This window comes from Gossypium arboreum, chromosome 4 (genome assembly GCF_025698485.1).
Source record: "Gossypium arboreum isolate Shixiya-1 chromosome 4, ASM2569848v2, whole genome shotgun sequence".
NCBI lineage: Eukaryota > Viridiplantae > Streptophyta > Magnoliopsida > Malvales > Malvaceae > Gossypium > Gossypium arboreum.
Window position 1 is genome coordinate 84,553,553 of NC_069073.1, and position 6,708 is coordinate 84,560,260.

Here is a 6,708-nt window from a genome sequence, read left to right on the forward strand (position 1 = left end):
TTTTATTGACTCTAGGGACCGGATAAGAACTAAAGGTCAGCTAATGTACTTAGTGATTGTGCAAGACACCATCTAAAGGCATAAAACTCAATACCGGTCACTGTGTTGCAACACGGGGCATTTGATGCCGCAACATAGGGAGCAGAATGCAAGAATTTGTAAACTGCCTTTGGTGTCGCCACACAGATAAGAGATTTCATGACATACCCATGAAGGCACCCTGAATCTAAGCATATTGGCTTCGATGTCGTGATATAGGCACTAGGGTGTCGCAATATCGATCATGTACAAGAATCACTTATGAGCCAAGGGCATTTTAGTCTGCACAATCAAAATTTAAACATGAGAGCGTAACTGACCTAGGGTTGAAGACAACAGCAACACTAACTCTATAAATAGGCTCTTAAAACACTCATTGGGGGACAACTTTTCATATTCTCAACTTTTCATATTCTCAATTTTTCCCTATAAATTCCTTAAACTCTTAAAAAAATTACATATTAACTTACTGTTTATTGAAGCCCTATCGCAGATGCCAAACGTAATGAAATTCATAAAAGACCTTTTAGCAAATAAGCAGAAGTTAGACAAGGCGTCGCATGTGGAGCTAAACGCAGTGTGCTCAGCTATTCTAAAAAATAAGCTACCAAACAAACTAAAAGATCCAGTGAGTTTTACGATTCCTTGCTTAGTTGGTAGTTTAGATGTTAATAATGCATTAGCTGATTTAGGGGCTAGTATCAACGTCATGCCTTATAAAATGTTTAAGCAACTAGGGCTCGAGAAACCCAAACAGACTAGGATGAGCATTCAACTAGCAGATAAAACTATAAGATTTCCTATGGGTATTATTGAAGATGTGCTAGTAAAAATCGATAAATTTATATTCCCTGTTGACTTCATTGTTTTAGACATAGAGCAGGATAGCAACACTCCTTTAATTCTGGGAAGGCCCTTTTTAGCAACTGCTAAAACAATTATTGATGTTGGTACAAGTGAGCTCACGCTTCGCGTAGGAGACGAAAACACTCACCCTTCAAGCTCGTAATTCTGACAACACATCAGAAATTGAAGGTGATCGTCTAAACCATTCTATTAAAACTGACCACATGATACAACCCACTTTGCAGGAGATAAGTCTGAAGGAAGTACATGAGCCACTCTCAAACAATAGTAAAGGATCTATTCATGAAGAATAAAGGCTACAAATAGAGGAGCTAGACGAATGGCGAACACATAAACCGAGAACACACGATAAACCGAAACTACGCCAAGATGAGCTTGATACCTCTCCAAATCAACTTAAAGCTGGAGATAATGTAACACCCCGTACCCGAGTCTGTTACCGGAGTCGTATACAAGGTGTACACAGACTTAACTTAATTGTTTTCACAGTCCATAAAAAAAAATTTCCAGACAAGCTGGTTACTGCATCACTATCGCCTTAAAAATCATATCTGGAGTTTCAAAACTCAAAAATCAGTTTCGTAATTTTTCCCTGAAACTAGACTTATATGTCCATCTACAGATTTTTTCCTAGAATTTTTTGTCAAGCCAATTAGTACAGTTTATTAGTTAAAGTCTCCCATGTTACAGGGGTCGACTACACCGACCTTCGTAAGGCCAACTTGAATATCTCCTGTGAAGGCCTTCAATATCGATGCCGTTTATTTCTATAGAAACTAGACTCAAATAGGAATCTATACATATATGTTATGACTCCTAATTATCTCTGGTTAATTTATAATGAATTTCCAAAGTTGGAACAGGAATCCGAAACCATTTCGCCCTGTTTCACGAATACTTAAATATCTCAATATACAACTCATATGACCGCTTGTTTCTTCCATATGAAATTAGATTCATCAAGGCTCATTTAAATAATTTATTCACTATTTAATTCCACTCCTGCTATTTTTAGTGATTTTTCACATCCACACCACGCTGCTGTCAAGATCTATTACTAAAACAAACTATGCCTATTTCATGACTTTTCCTTGATTTAACTAATAATTCATCATGCATGTCCCAAATTATAACCATGATTTGTGTCCAAACATCACAAAACCAATTCCAACCGAACATTTACGCCATTTTCGCATGGCTAAAAGTTTACATACCAAATTTCAACAAAGCATAACAGCCTATACATGCCGAAATGTACTCCTAGACCAACTATGAAGAAAATACCAAAAGTTGTTAGCCGGTGTGATGACTTCGATGACGGTCCCGAATACGCAAAAAGTCGAGTCCAAGAAACCTAAAATAGGTGACAAGCAAACACCGAATGAGTATATAACTCAAGAAGTCATAAGCAATGCACTACCAACCATTAATAACATTATCGCAAGAGGAAACAAAATGGAACGAGGCTAATTACTCCATTCAAACCGAACTATACCATAGTTCCTTAGACCTTTCGATTCAAGCTCATACCAAGTTACACATTCACATTCCATATACTAATCAATAGGATATTTGAAGCATTTTTATACACCATTTTGTTTTCGTTACATTCATACATCTACATGACTTTTCACTTATTCCACGATAATTCTTATGTACATGACTTCAATTTAAATTGTCACATAGGTTCGAAACTTACCAAGCTCAACTCCAAATATAAACATAGCGCCTATTAGCCATGAACTCAAGGTACTTACCCGATCCGCTGTCCGTGATCGACTCAATAATGTCACACACTCAGTGTCAATAGTGATTCAAAAGCATATAGTGAGTCCGCACACTTAGTGCTATATAATCAACTCGCACACTTAGTGCTATATGATCAAACTCGCACACTTAGTGCTGTACAAATTTTAAACCCGCACACTTAGTGCCATTCTCATGATCACAATTGTTTATACCCGCACACTTAGTGCCGAAATCAACAACTCAATACATCTCACCTCTTTTCTTTTCATTCAATACTTTCATCACCACATACATACATGTATATAAATTTATCATTCCTTTCGGCATAATTACATAGAGATTATGTCTATTTAAATCAATACAAAATATATGCTTAGTGACCTACCTTGTGTGCTGTAAAATAATTCCAAGTCGGCTACTCGATGACCTTCGATTTCCCCTTGTTGGACGCCTCTCATTTAGGATCTTGAGCTTAAACAAATAAATTAACTCATTCAACCGCTTTGCTACACATATTGATATTCACAATTTAATGATTTTATGACATACGAACGGCATGGTAAAAATTTTATCTTGCTACCTCATGCTCTTAGCTATTCGCTCATAACCATATACTATAGCCCTACTATCAATAATCCAATCACACATGCATATATATATATATATGGTCGAATGTACAAAGCATAGACTCATCATCACCTATGCTCTTAATTTGATGGCTGAATATGCATACATGTATATACACTATTAATCAATCACTAACATTGCACTTCACCTTAATAGCTAGCTTAGCAAACCTCGATTTAACACATAGTTGTTCATAACACAACTTAAGCATACTCTCCATTCCATCAATTCCAAAACTTAATGTCTTACTCAAAAATGCTAAAAAGAAAATCCAAGAGTCATCAATCCACCATCACATGTATCATTAACAAGCTTCATATTTAGCATGCAATGACATTAACACAAAATGTACCTTGGCCGAATATCATCCCCATGATATAGCAATGTTTTGAACCATGGACTGATTAGAACTCAAGCTAGCAACTAAGAACATGCATGAATTTCATGGCACAACCTCAAACATACCTTAATCTAGACACAAGTATGGCCAAACCTCCTCCTAATCATCTTCCAAACCAAGCATGAAGCAAGAACCCCTTCCTTCTTCCTTAGAATTTCAGCTCAAAGAAATGAAAAAAGATGAACAACAAATTTTTTCTTCTCTTTTCTTCAACTCACGGCAAGGGGGAACTCACCATTCTCTTTTTTTGTTCCTTTCATTATTAAATTCCCATGCTCATTATTTTATTTTTTTCTTACATACACCATTGTCCCAACATGTTTTATGACATGTTTTACCCATAATCCCTTGTCATGGCGGCCACTAGCTATTAGGGGGAATTTGACATGCAAGTCCCCCTTTGATTACATGCACTATTATGTCCTTATAGATTAGCCTATCACATTTCAAAAGTGTCACACAAGTCCTAATAACTGAATACACATGCAATCGACTAAATCGAAGCTTGAAATTTTCACACATTCATAAATACATATTCTAGACAATAAATATTACGTTCAAACATTTCGGTGACTCGGTTTAGCGGTCCCGAAACCACTTCCCGACTAGGGTCAATTTTGGGTTGTCACAGATAAAGTCTTATTAGATGTCGCAGATCCCTACATTGTCACTACCACACCAAATGAAAAAATCCCTCTTACGGTACTCAGCATTTTTCCATTCGGTACGGTAGAGGTAAGTCACCCATCATATGGTACTTTCAAAGTAAATGGACAACGTCTCAAACTTTGTAATGGTGAGAATTTTAAAGATAATGGAGAGGAGCTACGACTCCACAAACCGCCCTAAATAAACCAACAAGGTAATAGTTGAGCTTCGACTATAAACAAGTGCTTCTCGGGAGGCAACCCCAATACTAACGGTTTAAAATTATTTAAATTTCAAGTTTTAAACATTTAGGTCACTAACAGAGTATTTGAAGCACAGGTTCCCAACACCACACGGCTGATCACACGGTCGTGCTTAAGGTCGTGTGACCAACACGGATGGAAACACGGCCGTGCAAAACAGGGTAAAAGATTTCCCCAAACACGGGCTGCGATAAAACGCCACGATCGTGCGACATGGCCGTGGCTGAATCTGCCAAATGAACACGGGCGTGCGACACGCCCGTGTCTAGCACCCGTGGATAACACTATCAAAATAACACAGGCATGTGCAGAGCTACACGACCGTGGTAGAAGCGAATCACATCACACACGGTCGTGTAACATGATCATATAACCACATGGCCTATACACACGGGTGTGCCAAAAGGCCGTGTGACGACCCCTTAATTTGCGATGAACACGACCGAGCCACGACCCACAAGGGCATGTGCACCGGCCGTGCCATTTGAGAAATTAGAATAATTCTTTTATTTTATTTTTCTTTCATTAAGTTTTTAAGATTCATTTGTTTTCCTTTTAAACATGGCTTATCTTTGTGACTACTACCAAGATTATTCCCCTCACTCTCTTTTTATAATTCAGAATCATGATTGACATCCAGATTAACTCCCAATACTTGATCCCGCCAATCTAAGAATATCATCCATTCTTAATACAGGAAGTTTCACTTCTCCCCCTATCTTATTTTTATACTCTAATATCTATCTTTGTACATTAAGGGCAATGTACATCTTAAATGTGAGGGCTATTTATTTCATTATCAGAAAAATCCCTGAATGATTGCCTTGTTCTCTTGAAAAGCTTTCATATCATATTTAGGATAAATTTTAATTAATTTATGATTTTGATTGATATATCTTGAATTAAAACATAGGCAATTATGCATTGATTGTTTAAACTTTAAGACATTAGAGAATCAAGCATGATGAGTTGATTTTTAAGAATTCAAAATCTTAGGCTGTTTCCCCAAAGTTTAGGTATTGCTTTGAACTGGAATTCACAAGTTTTTAACATCAAAAAGTCATAATTTTTGTGAGAATTTTTAGCCTTTTGAGTATCTATTAATTCTTTCATGCTCACTTTTATTATTGCTTTGAGTGCGTCAGTAATGAACTGTTATTCTAGAACTTGCTTGATTATGCATGTCGAGACCATACCATTTGATTTGATATGTCAAAATGATTAAGGCACTTACGATTAACCCACTCATGCCATGAAAAGCATACCTCCACGATTAACTCCTAGTAAACCCCCTTGAGCCTAACTAACCATTCTTTGTATTACCCTTAATATTAACCCTTAACCCATTATTGTTGAAATCCCCTAAATTAATCCCTATTTTTGTCGAGATTTGAGTTGAATGGATTACTTAGCTATGTTTTGTTCTTAATAGTTAGTCTATGTTATTTAACTTGTTCTTAAAAAAAAACTATCTATATTTATTAGTAATTCCATATTCTGAAAAGAAGCTCTGTTGTACGCAAGTGAAGATTAACTCTTTTTCTAGTTAGGCAATTTTTCAATTCAACCTCAATTCTAACCCTTTCTTTTAGCTTATGACCACACCCCCAAACCAAGCCTCATTACAACCCTCTAAAGACCTTTTGATTGATGTATCATCTTAAATTATAGTGGTGGAGATTTGATTTTCATGCAAGCCTATGGTAATGACTTTTCATTATTGACTATTGAGTGCTTCATATATTGTCCTTAAACACCTCGAGAGATTTGAGTGAATCTTTAGTGAGGATGTAAAACTCTGTGATATTCTGAATCAAAGGTTATTACTTAGATGAGGGGAGACACCTATGTTTGCATGAATAAAATGCTCAACTTGGAATGTTTGGAACTTTTATGTTCTTTTAGTTGAATTCTCAATGGATGATTACTTATGGATTAATGTGAGATATTATCGATAGAAATTACAAGTTGAGAAGAATTTATTTTGATTATGAGTTGAGAATTTTTCTTGAGGACAAGCAAATGCTTAAGTGTGGGGGTATTTGATAAACCGTAAATTATACATATTTTTAACCCGTGTTTAATGCATTTTATGGATGATTTCCCATTAGAATT